Source organism: Lagopus leucura, unplaced genomic scaffold (assembly GCF_019238085.1).
Source record: "Lagopus leucura isolate 7727_CA_CO unplaced genomic scaffold, USGS_WTPT01 Super-Scaffold_100008, whole genome shotgun sequence".
Taxonomy (NCBI): domain Eukaryota; kingdom Metazoa; phylum Chordata; class Aves; order Galliformes; family Phasianidae; genus Lagopus; species Lagopus leucura.
In genome coordinates, this window is record NW_024962265.1 from 35,890,236 (window position 1) to 35,904,441 (window position 14,206).

Genomic DNA, 14,206 nt, shown 5'->3' on the forward strand with positions numbered 1-14,206 from the left:
AAGCTAAATACTTTTGTTTGGCTCATCCAGCACATGATTTAATACACACAGATTGCATATACTAGCTTATACTAGCCAGAAGCTGACAGTCCTTAATTAAGCAGAGTGTCCCACTGCCTTCAGAAGTTTTGGATTTGCTCAAAAGGGGACTGTCTAAGGAGTTGTTATACCCACTCTCCAGGCAGTACAACAGAAGAATAAAGAGGCTAAGTTTCTTAAGCCTTTCAGAACTATGTGAGTTAATAGCACATTTAGAAAGACTCAAATATCCTGACATCTAATCCCTTGCTGCAACATATGTATAGTATGAAACACTTGTGCAGTTTGTTTTGTTGTGTCTTTTGGTTAGTTTGTTTTTGTTTTGTTTTGTTTTGTTTTGTTTTTGTGTGTGTGTGCTTCTATTTTTATGTATATATATTTTTTTAATAAAAGAAATGTCTTACTAAACAGCACTGAATTGTCAAATCTGAAAAGCTCTGGGAACAAGATCTGAGTTTTCAGATTCCTTCTCCCCAGATCTTTGCCATTTCTTCTTTGCACAAGAAACTGTCTACCCATATGTCTCCAGGGCTCTCAATGCTTTCCTGTAAATAGATTATTTAGCCATCTCTTTTCTTCAGCATCACTCGGTCATTTCACACAAGTAATAAGTAAATTTTCCTCATTAATAGCAATTATGTATATATGTATGCAAACACTCAGTCACCTTTGTCAAACTTTCCATTTATATCATTACTTAGATTCTACTTGCAGCCACAATAGCTTCTTGTGCATACGCTGCCCTGTCTCCTGATTTCTTTGACCTATCTGTTGATATTGCACCATGAAGAGAAAACACAGTCCTCCTGAAAACCCCAAGGCAAGTTTTCTCTGCAGGGTGAAGTAAGTGGGGATGAGTAGTTCAGCTTTTTTTTCTCCTTCAGGTGGCATTTCATCAATGGTTCTATAGCAGCCCTGCATCTCTAGATATAAAAAGGAAGTGCAAAGCACTGAGCAGAGTGTGACAGACATGCTGCTACAGTGATTAATGTGCTCATCCAACCCGATGCCTCACCATCCAGTCAATTCATCACTCTCCAGTATTTTGGAATTTGTTAAATTCAGTCTCATTTTTAATGCATTTTTACCATTAGGCAGCCTTTCTTTTGAAGTGTGATGTCACCAATTCTCAGTTTCTTTCCTGCTTCATTTTATTTCTTCACTGTCTGCTAAAATATATTTCAATGGCTGCTGCTGTACTGGGTGGGTAATTTCATTTTCTAATTGGGATACACTCCAGAAAACACTAAATATGTGGAGAAGATTTTCTCCTTCATTTCTGTTTCTTGGGACAAACACTCCCGCACCAGAAGCCCAGCTCTTGCACACTGAAGGTTCATGCCCTCACCCAGATGTTCCTGGCTGTGAAGGAGATAAGGACAAGAATTCTGCCATCCTGCCAGACCAGTGTTGCAGTGGATTTTCATTATCCTTTAGAAGAAGTGGATGTACAGTGATCTGGCCCCAAAACAGCTCCAGCAATAGTGATTTCATGTCCATTTCTCCATCTGAACGTCTCTAAAGCAGGCCCTATGACAAATTTGTACTGAAAGGCCCCTCAAAACACCTTAGTGGGCAAAAGAGTATTAACAAACTTCAATAATCCAACCAACTCATTTTCAGCTTTCCACATGACTTTAAGCAGCTATTCTCTGACCTCAATTTTCCTTCTCTAGTTGCTGCATTTGGCAAGCTTTCTACAAAAATAAATCTTCAGCTTGGTTACTCTTATTAATGATGTCAGGCAGGGCATTTTGCAATCTGAGACTCTTTGTGCTAGAAAAGAGTTTCAACAGACTTGATAAGAAACACTAGGCAACAAGCACTATTTTGAGAAGGAAAATGATCGATCATTACCTCTGCACAAAGAGAAACAGAAAGTTGCTCATTTAAGTGCAGGCTTTGAATAATAAAGTAAAGCACTTTAGCCCAGCAACCTGCTAGAACTGGGAGAAAATAAAATACAGTACAGGGTCAAAAAAGCCAGATTTAGCAGGAAGCATCCAGAGCAAATATCACCTAGTGGGGGTGAAAAGGTACACCAGACAAGCCTTGAGAACAACACAGTTCATTTGCAGACTAGATGGGGAAGACTCCTTCCTCAGCCTCTGTACAGAACCCCACTGGTCTCACATAAATTTTATTTCTTATTCTTATGGATATGGACATAAGCACATACATGCAAATGTATATGATGACAACATCCAGCATTCTACCATTCTTCCATTCTAATGAAAAGCAGAAATAAAAGCACACAATTACTGCTGTCGGTTCATGTTACACTGTAATGTATCACCACTGTTCATGACGGAAGTGGGACAAGGAACCTTAAACCTGTGGTCTTATTGTCATTTCATTCTGAACAGTAACATTATCACTTCAACATCATAGAACCAGCTCTTTCAAGTACAAAGAAATAAATTCAAACAGCAGTATCTTGCCCTTGGGATGCATAATTGTTCAAGTGACTAGGTTATAAAGATTAAGTTAATGCTTTATAAGAATATGTTGTGATTTAAAGTCAAAATGCCAAGCACAATTATTTCTTATGGCTCAAAATTAGTCTTTTTTCCCTTGTGTTGGAGACAAATTGTTAGTTCATCACTTGCGTCAATAAATTAGACTATAAACAGAGCTGTCTTCAGTACAGTTAGCTAGAACTCATCCCAAAATTTGAGATACTTGTTATCTAACACCTAGCTCAGCTGTGCAGAATCAGGCATGGTAGTTCCAGAGTGTAAGTAACTACTTAATTCACAAAATAGTGAACTGTAGATAAGGATAGAAAACACTTGCGCCTGATCACTGACTTGTTGTCCTCATTGTTTAATGCCATAAGAAAGGCAATAACCACAGGGAAATTCTGGTAACAGTGAAAAAAAATATTGATGCCACCCAAATTTGAAGAGAGAGATCTGATTCAAAATTTCATGGAAATTATTGTTGGAATAAAAACAGCAGAACAGTCTCAAAAAAGTTAAGAAGAAGAGCAGAGAGTTAGCCATACAAAGCCCACAGGAAAAACTTGTATTCAAATCTACCAGTAAAAAGGCAGAGAAATAACCTGAGTGATGTCTGCATATAGTCCAGAGCAAGTGAAAAGAGAAGAGAAGGAAAGTGAAGATCTCTTCCAATAGGTGCATGGGCAGAAAAATGCTCCTCACCTCCTCTCCCCCCACCCCCCAAGAAAAACAACCAACCAACCAATCAGACAAATAAAAGAAGCAAGAAAAACTGGCCAGTTTTAAGAAAGACCCTGTGAAACTAATGAAAGGGACTGCTGAATTTCTTCATTTCTCCCAGAGTCTGGAGTAGATGATAAAAACAAAATCTTCTAGGTTTGCATCACCTAAAAACAGTTTGTCCTTTCTCTGTAGGACTTCTCACACATCATGAATATAAGGGTGCGATGCAGACCTTTAACTCTTAAGGCAGTAGTTGTAATACTTCATCCTATCTATTTAAGTGCAGTTTTCTTACTCAGAACAATGTTTTCAGAGAGACTGTTTATACTAAATTTCACCTAAGCTGAGAACATCTGTATGGTGGCTGGGACACAGACTGGATTCCCAAGCTTGCCTTGCAGTAGTCCCTAGCTAAATAGCACCCTGCTAACAAATTTGGAGAACATCATAGCTTATGTATGCTGTACTTATTTAGTGGCTGCTAAGGCCTACTTCTTAGAATATGCTTGTTTGTTTTTGTAGAAAACAAACCTTTTTTTATGCTAGACAGAATCTTAATGAGAGTGGTCTGCTCTGTCTTTGACAAAAAGGAGTGTAATTGCTGTGGAATGCTATGCAATCCATACAAATGTTGTGTTGCACTGGCTTATATACAAATGCAAAGTAGTGGAAAATAACAATAAGAAAGAAAGAAGCAGGAAGTCAGAAAAACTGAAATCAAAAGAGATTCAGCTGTGGACTCCATTCAAATGAAATTACTTCATTTGGTCCCATTATTTGTCTTATTTCATGTGTACCAGCAGTTAGAATTAATGGCCCACAGTTTCCTTCCCTGCCTAAGCCGCAGCCACCACGAGAGGATGGCTGCCATAATCAGTCAGTGTCAGCTCCGGAAGGGAGAATCTCTTAGATAGAAATTAATTTTTACTGCTGTTTTTAGCTCAATTTTTCTGTACATTTTGAGCAATTCTACGTATCTACCATATATATGTAATAATGCATATTACATTATATATATTTCCATGACAGGAAAAGGTACAAGATTATCTTACAATATCTTCAATTTTAGACCTCTTGGATACCAGCTTGAGATATCTGAGTGCATGTGGTCCCCAAAAGAATACCACAAGAGTACTGTTGGTAAGAACTTGTCAGAACATTGCTGGAAACATGGCTATATTACAAATGCACCAGAAAATACTTGGTACCTTACTAACATATCCTGAACAATTTATTGGTTTTTTAAAAAAAAACACCTTAATTAATTACATGAGAATAAGCACATATATCCTTAAGAATTTAGAGAATGTCCGGGATCCTCTGTTGATAGGCACTGTTCACTGTTGTCATGAGTAATTACATGAGTAATTAGTGCAATTACAGTTGCAGGCCTGGCCAGAAAGAGCGCTTTAGAGCTCAGCATATAACAACTCAAACACGTAACTCAAACATGTTGACTTTGCACAGTTTTGGTAATAATCATGCAGCACTTAAAAATAAATACATAAATAATATGCCTGTAATCTTGTATTTCAATTTGAAAGGAACTTGAAAGAGTCAAGAAGTAGATGTGAAAATACCTGGCCAGAAGAAAGTTTAAACAATTTCATATTTTATCCATCATTTCCAGCCTTGGTTACTTGCAAGTAAAAACTGGGATGAAATTAACTTATTTTAAAAATACATTGCTAAGATTTCCATGCCCATTTGCATGGAAAAGCCAGCCTCTGGCTACTTCAACCTTGTACTTATTCCAATTCCTTTTAAAGTCATTGCAAATCTTTCTGTTGTCTTGAACAGAAGATGAAACAGTTTTTTCAGCACTGAAGTGAATCAGAGATTAAAACAAAAATATTTGTGTGACAATGACGTGTGGAATCAAACTCTGTAACCCAAGTAAGATTACAAAACAGGTATGGTTTATTCAGTGCTGTGCAGACACTGGGTGCAAGGGCGATAGATCCGCCTAACTTGCACACCATCAGGAAAAATCATGCTACAGATATAGGCCAAACTAATACAAAATCAGTAGTTTTCCTGGAATTCGGATACATATTCATTACACCCCCGAGTCCATAAGCATGCAGACCCTCCCCTCTTGCGCATGCGTAGTGGGTTGTGAAATGAAGATTTGTTGTTTTTCTTGCGAAGGCTTCTGACCTTTCTCGCTGTAAACTTCTGACCTTTCAGGTTTCTTCTCTCCCTGTGAACATCTCATCACCTTCCTCCCAAATGTCCTTGGGCTATTCTCAAACTTTGTCAATACGGCCTTCATCCCCCTCACTATCCCAGACCCATTATCTGCCATCCCTTATTTTCTAACAAGCTCTACATTCTTACTTCTATAAACTAACTATTCCCCTTCACCTCCCCTTATTCTAAATCACTGTGAAATCTTTTTGCCTTTTTACTTTCACTTATGGGTCCCTTCTCACCTTATAACAACCTTTTATTACCCTCCTGGGTAGCAGGATGCAGTATGCAAAGACAGTACCGATTCTATCTGATTAGTGACTGGAAAGCCTTTATGTGTTTCCTAAATTTCATTCATTTGAACACATTTCCTTAGTGGTTATCTATAGGTCCATAAGATAAGATATAGGTAGATATAGATAATCAAGTTCAGCTTTGTCTGCAAATATCTGACTTATGAAGGTCATATAATCTCAGAACCATATCAAAAAATAGTATGGAGGGGATCACTAGAAATCTAGTATCTAGATCATGATCTAGTACCAGAATTTAGTACAGCCTCCTGCTCAGAGCAAGATACAGATTAAGATTGGATTGCTTGTTCTTTGGTGTTTAAAACCCCCAAGGACAGAGAATGACCCAACCACTCTGGACAATATCTCAAGGTGAACAGTTTTTTCCTTAAATGCAGTTACAATCTCTCTCATTTTTCTTATTTCATCCTCCAGCTGGTGCCTCTCCTCTCCAAAACTTTCCAATGTGAATCTGGTTCAACTTTCTTTGTAAAACTGCAGTTAGATCCTCTCTTATTCTTTTCCTTAGGTTAAATACATCTAGCTCTCAGATTTTCTTTACTCCAACTCCCTAACTGCCGTCATGGCCACTCCATTGGGCCAGTGTCCATCCCCAAGCAAATGCTGTGATCTTTCCTTCTGTCAATGGATCAGTATGGTAATGGCCTGACTATATACCATAAAGGCATTAAATGATTCAGCTTTATTAGTATCAGCTATTTATAGCTATCCTTCCTTGATTATTAGTAATGTCTTCTGTGCTGTTTTTCCTCTTGCAGTCAGTGTATTTGTGGAAAATTTCTCTTTGTAGTTTGTGTCCCTTCTAGGTGAACAATTCCATTAGCCACTGTTATAGTTTGCCTCTCTATGCTTTTGCATTCATCCTCTTCTTGGTTGTTGTTCTTAAATCAGTGACTTCAGACAAATTACTTTCTTATTACATTTCCTATATTTCCTCCATAATCAGAAAGAATTTGTGCCCATGTCAATATGACTTAAAAGAATTACCAGGTTGTTCTAACTACATTCTTCCATTCAATCAGTTTGCCAAGAAACCTTACAAAGCAATAAGCTGAGTTAATTGCAGTTCATCTACTTAAAATCCATATTTTTTAATTAACAGTTATTCTGTATTCCTCTGTAAAGTGTTAGTAAATAAACTCGTTCATACACTTAGAGAATTTAAGACCAAGAAGAGGAAGTTTATTCATTACTAAAAACAAACAAACAAAAAAATAACATTTCGATTTTTTGTGTGTGTTTGTTAAGAATAATTCTGTATTAACTACAGAAATATCACTTATTAGCTATGCAAGGTTTCTTATAAAATTATTTCTTTTAATAAAAAAATATTGTTGAATTAAGAAAAGCAAGGAAGCAAATAGAAAATCACATAACAAAAAACAAGAAAATGCAAATACCTGATAATATAACTGAAATTTTCTAATCCAATATATATAAAACATAAAAGATTCAAGGCTGAAATATAGTAAATAGATTGACTATAAGAATAAGCTTCAAGTTTGGAATTAAAATTATCTGAAAGCTCCGAACACATTAAATGTGACCTTTAAGCTTCAATTTCTTGTGTGAGAGTGTAAGGTTAATGAAATAGCTGAAAGATCATATTTGTAAGAAATCTGCCTGCTTGTGAAAGCAGTGTTAGTTTAGCCAGTGCTGTTAACATTCTCCACAAAGAATCAGTGGACTCTAAGGTCTGACATGTTATTTATTTGATAAAGTGTTTTATTCTTGAGCCTCATTTTTTGCATGTCCTTTGTTTTCTTCATGCTCTCCATGTTTCCAAGTTTAAAATAAAAAACTGACCTTTTTACTAGGCCAAAACCACACATCTAAAACCTAGAGAGCATTTAGATTGAGAGAACTTGACGCTTAGCAGTCTGCATTGTGGGTTTTTTTCCATTCATACTTGAACAGCAAGACAGGTATTATACAAGTTGTTAAACTTGTTTACATGAAAAAATTAGTTTGCCCTTTCTTTCTTCACTCAGTGTGTCATTTATACAACCCTTGCACTGTTGTCTTTAGATTCATTTTTCCTGACAAAGTAGTTGCCTGTTTCTAAGTCCAATAAATAATTTCCATCACTAGTGGATTTGTATGGATGAATAGTGCCCCCAAAATATGAAGATGAGAGGGACGAAATGCTAAAGTGATCCAAAGAAATATATATATTCTGTTGTGATGATTGATACGGAAATTACTGATTTCAAATTAGAGTTCCTGGAGGTGTTCAAGAAATGTTTAGATGTTGTACTAAGGGACATGATTTAGTGGGGAAATATTGGTGCTAGGTAGACACTTGGGCTAGATGATCTCAGAGGTTTTTTCCAGCCTTGGTGATTCTATGATTTCATAACATGTCATCAGTAGCATTCACTTATAGCCTCAGACAGGAAGACAATTTGACGAGGAATTTGAAGAGAGCCTGCTTAGGTCTTTTTCTTACAGCAAACACATGCAAAAAGCTAAAAGGGATGGGAGATCTAATTGCAGCCTTTCAGTACCTAAAAAGAGCCTACAAACAGGAGGAGAGTCAGCTCTTTGAAAGGGTAGATAACAGCAGGACGAGGGGAAATGGTTTTAAGTTGAGCAAAAGAAGATTTAGGTTGGATGTCAGGGGGAAGTTCTTTACTATGAGAGTGGTGAGGTGCTGGCACAGGCTGCCCAGGGAGGTTGTGGATGCCCCATCCCTAGAGGTGTTCAAGGCCAGATTGGATGGGGCCCCGGGCAACCTGGTCTAGCATTAAATGGGGAGGTTGGTGGCCCTGCATGTGGCAGGGGGTTGGAGGTTCATGATCCTTAATGTCTCTTCCAACCTGGGCCATTCTGTGATTCTGTGATTGTCTGAAGACAGATGGCTGTGTGCTCAATCCATCCCTGCTGAACAGGTCCTTTACTGGACAGTGACTCACTGCACACTGTCCCGCATGAGCAGTGTAGAGGTCCTCCTGTCCCACCTTAGGCTTATGAGAGCATTTTCTCTTTTATTGTCTCTTTTCTCAGCAGAACTCCAGGTTCTTGTGTATCCTCCATGTTTCCTGATAGGTTTGTTTGCTTATGTTCCATGCTGCATCTCACTCACTGCCTTCCTATTTCCTATCTTTATACTCATTCTTTCATCATATCTCAGCAGATCCAAAGAGGACACCATTTTTTTCCTTTCCATCTATCTTAGAGAAGGGCAAGGACACATGAACAGATCATCTCCTCCATCACACAAGAACACTCTGCTGTGAGAACATGCTCTGTAATGCACAATTTACTACATGAAAACATACACACCAAACCTCCCCATCAATATAAAAGGATTTTACTGATTTTATGTCTTTTAATGATTTTAACCAAGTGCCAGTTTCTAGAAGAACAAAGATAGTTGATAGTGGACAGTGAGAAAGACAGACTGTATACAGTATACTTTCCTATTCTTTAGTAGATAAACTGTTGAATTGTGGGCTGGATAAGCAGACAATGAGGTGGAACAAAAACTATCTGAATGCAGGACTCAAAGGGGTCTGTGGTGCAAAGTTTCATTGGAGGACAGTGACAAGCGGAATAACCCAGGGATTAGCATTTGATCCAGTCCTGTTTAACATTTTTCCTAAAAACCTGGACAAAGGATGAAGTGCACCCTCAATAAATTCACATTCACAGACAAAACAAAAATACAGGAAGTGTCAGATTCACCAGAGAGCCAAACTGGCAAGACAGTTAGGGAAAATCAAGAGTCTGCACCTGAAGGATAACAACTCTAGGCATCAGAACATGCTGGAGGTGGCATGGCTTGAAAGCAGCTTTGAAAAAAAGATCGTAGGCATCCTGGTAGACACCAAGTTGAACATGAGTCAGAATGTGCCCTTGCTGCTATGAAGGCTATGTTAATCTTGGCTGAGTTAGGTAAATTGTTGCCAGCTGGTCAAAGAAAGTGAACCTTCCATTCTACTCAACATTTGTTGAGTACCATGTCAAGTTCTGACTCCCCAGTATATAACCTGGATATGCTGGAAAAAGTACAATGTAGGGCCACCAAGACGATGAAACTATTCAACCCAGAGAAGGAGAGGCTTAATGTCTAAGTACCTGAAGGGAGAATGTAAAGAGAATGAAGTCTGGCTATTTTCAGAGGTGCCCAGCAGAAAAACAAGAGGCAATGGGCATATATTGGAATACAGGAGGTTCCCTTCTAACATTAGGAAACACTTCTGTGCTGTCCAGCACTGGCAAAAGTTGCCCAGACATGTTGTGGAGTCTCCTCCTTATAGATCTTCAGAAGCCACCTGATCGTGGCCCAGAGCAACTTGTTTTGAGTGATCCTACTTGAGCAGGTGTTGGATCAGATGGTCTCCAGAGGTTCCAGCGAACCTCAGACATCCTTTGATTCTTTAAAACAGTGTTAAGCTTGTTTCCCTCTCTTTGTCTGCCTTCCATCTTATTGTTTTATGCATTTTGATTTCTTCTTAGGAGGAATTTTTCAATGCGCCATTCACCCCCTGGTGCTTTTTTATACACACAAAAATACATTAAAAGAACATTAAAGATGTGCCAAAGACTAAAGATTGTCAGCACTAACACTGCTTGTACAGTTTTAATTTGGTCTCTTGTGTATATGATGCAGCTGTTAATATTTTCCACAGAACCTCTGTCTCACTCAACTTACAAGATGGACAGAGCTTACCGAACAAGCAATTATACAATATCTCATTTGTCCTCATTTAAGGCATATAATTAAACTGTTTTTTTATGCAAAAATATTCCTTTTCCCGTGGGCATTTCTAGAATACTCATTACTAAAGTGATTCTTTTGTACAGACATGCACAGGCTTAGTGTTTGTAAGACAAAAGGAAATACATTATTGGGATTTTTCCATAGAGTAATGAAGATTTTAGGAATCAAATCTCTTAAAAAATAGGTTCAGCTATTTCCTAGATGACAAAATGAATCTCTATTGCAAGGGTCCTCAAATTGTCATCTTCAGATGGATCTGATGAGAAACATTGAATGGTTCTTCCAGTAAATTCTTATATCCAACATGACAGCTCAAACACATGTATGACTACTGCTATTGATTATCTTGAAGAACATACAGAATATCTCCATCCTATGTGACCATTGGTGCAGCTACAGGAACTCTTTCTCCTGATCATCTTCAAATAACTCATCTATTTTTGAGCCTAACTTCAGATAATTATGTGTTAGGAACTTCCTGAGTAGTCTTAGTGATGAGCAGACACTTTATCCAGGGTAGTCATCTTCACCACTGAAGCACAGAACTTGTGTGCACAGATTGGATGTAGACACAGCAAGAGCAGCTTGGTGAGAATATTAGGGGCTGTCCAAAATTCCCATCTCAAATGCTTAATTGTGAAGACACAGTTCAGCCAGTCCAGTTCCTTACAGTTATTCATCTTATGTATCTCATGTACATCTGAAGTCTCATAGCACTTGTTATAACACAGAAACTTTAAATGCATTTATTCCATATAAGAATGGAGGTATGTTTAGGTTTGTGAGGTCTGTCCTTATTCCTGCTGCTCCAGCTTTTGCAGTATATCCTTGTTCTCGCAGTTCCTAATTCACATAATTTTCTTAAAGGCTCTCTTGCTCTCATCCTCTTCTCTTTAGTTTGTCCCAGTCTTGGTGTCTAAGATATTCACACCTGCTTGTATCATCATTCCAATCATTCTAAAACACCATTCCATTCTTTTTCTCAAGAATCTTCATTGCGACTCCCTAACTTCCTTTTGTTCCAGTTTTTCTTTCTAATCTCCCCCAGATTCACTGTCCAAATCCCCCATGTTTACACAGTTCACCTGAGAGGCAGTATCTGCAACTACCTTTGTCCATCAGGGCCACATATTCTAAATTTTATCTAGCTCTTCATTGGATTTTGGTCTTTTGTTTCCCGATTACATTTCTTATTTTCATCCCTCACCTTTAGTCTCTTTGTCTTTGAATCTCAAGCTCCCTACATGGATCACTATTTCCAAGCTCCTATTATGCCTCTTCTATCTCAGACATTTCCACCCATTTTTTTTCTTTTTTTTTTTCTTTTTTTTTTTTTTTAAGTCAAAACCAGATTAAAGTGGGCAGCAGCAGGTGGAGGAGAGGCCCTTGCCCTCCCAGGAGACACGAGTAGCAGCTATAGGAAGGCCGAACTCAGCCCACACAGCTGTGGCACAAGCATACCCAGATGGAAGCTGCAGCATCAATATCCAACTGCCAAGAATATTAAAGATTATTCAAAGGCTTTTAAATTTCCCAAATTTGGGCAGTTTCTCTCAGAGACAGTAAAAGGTTCATCCTTGACAAAAGCACTGCACTTAACCACCTTTTCAGACAAAACTCAGGTCATATTATTAAAAAGCTATGCAAGCTCCTTATCTTAGGTAAAAACTCCCCCTTCTGCCCTTTCTTTCATTTGCAGAATTTGCAAAAAACATGAACTAATGTTAAAATTTTATAAACAAAGGCTAACATTCTGGCCCCAGCAGCTGGGAAGGGAAAGTTCAATCTTCACATTTAATTGCAGCAAATTTATAAGAAAATGAAAATGGAGATTTGAAATAGGAATGTGTGCTATAGGCAGTCCTTCTGATGCTTCCTGCAAGAAAGAAAACACAGTAAGTCGATTTAAGTTTCTGCTTGCTTACACTTTTTTTTTTTTTTTTTTTTTTTTTTTTGTATTCTTTAATGCTTTTCTTTGTGCCAAAGACTCATAGATGCAGCAGGGCAAAATTCACTTTGTGCAGCTATCTGGATGCCTCTGTCTAGTATTGCACACTGAGGATAGCGGGGGAAGCTGGACAGGAGCTGATGCAGTAATGTATCACTGACTACTGGATACTGTAGAACAGAACACATAAAAAATCGAACAGAAAATTGCATAGAGGCCTCAAAGAAATTAAGTAAACTACTGTACATCCTTTTTCTGCATGCTATGCTGTTGTCTTAAGACTGAGTCACTCCCTGTTCCAGATAGGCCTATCACTTCTTATTACAATTAATTGCCTACTAAATGCAGCTGCTGTTTCTAGAACAGTAGGAAATTCAATTTTGGAATGAATTTTTAACAGATCATATCAGGGACAAATTCAAATGACTACTTAGTTATCCATTCCTTTCTTTCTCCGTTTTTTCTTTCCCAGTAGTGAGGGAAGGTTTATATCTTTAAAACAGGACTTGTTACTACCACCAGCATTGAGCCAGATTTCCTAAGTTGACTGTCCAGACATAAAGACTCCTTTTCTTATTTCCCGGATTTCTCCAATACTCCCAAGTTATTTCTTTCTTTCTTCAGCAATCCCCAAATGCCAAAAAATTGTTGCCTTCTTATAAAATCTTTGAAATCTCTTTGCAATCTTTTCTGCCCAATGGTGCCCACTCTCTCTCCTCACATGATGCCTTCAACCAGTGAGGAAATTCTCCAGTATGCTGTTTAGCGTGATGCAAAACAAGCTGATTAGTAACAGCAGCAACAAGAGTAATTAAAAAAGAAACAAGAAAGAACTTCAAAAAATCTTCTTCAACACAGAGTTTTTCTTCAACACTTATCTTTTTTTTCTTTTTAATCAGAAAATCAAAATTTTTAACTGACATGTTTGCCTACAGGCCTTAGGTGAGTCCAAAATTCAACTACCATACACAAAATACTAGAAAAGAATAGCAGTTACTACTATGTAGATCTACTGCATTCTAACAGCTGGCAGATATGTGATGCCATCAATAATGTATAAATATATATGGTTTATATTTCTGTAGCCTTTTTTGAAGACCGTGGCTTATTGCAGAAATGATATTAAGCAATCAATCTTTATTTACAAAGCTGCTTTCATACGTACCATAGATTATAGAACAAAAACACATCAGAATATCAGTGATAGATAAAACAGAACTAACAATATTACAAAAATGTTTCCAGAAGAACACAGCCCATATAAATTATGAAAACTGTATCTGATCAAACAGAGAGAGCTTTTATTTAAATGCACAAGCAGGTATGGCTTACCTAAAGTCATTAGAAAGAACAGTCAAAAAAAGGCAGTCTCCAAAACAAAATATGAGAGTAGACAATGAGACAATGAGAAAAAAAGAAAAAAAAAAAAGGCCATTAGAAATTGTAAAATCTTACTTTGAACCTTGCAGTAATTATGCATTCTTTTCCAAATAATACATCTGAAATTTGCCTTTGAAATTTTAAATTTGAAGTCTTAACTCATTGATGTCTTGATCCTTTGTGGCCACATATTTATTTCCACAGATGCGCTGGACCATGTTGACTCTTGCTATCCTTTCTGACAAGAAATGTAAGAGGAGAAATAGAATGCAGTGAGACATGAGATATGCCCTACAGAAAACAAAGGCAAGCATGGGGAAATGAATTGTGGCTGGAGCAATGGGAAAATCTGATGTCCTACTGGCTGAAACCTTGATTCTTGCAATATTTTTCAACAAGAAGCATCTAAATTAAAATCATG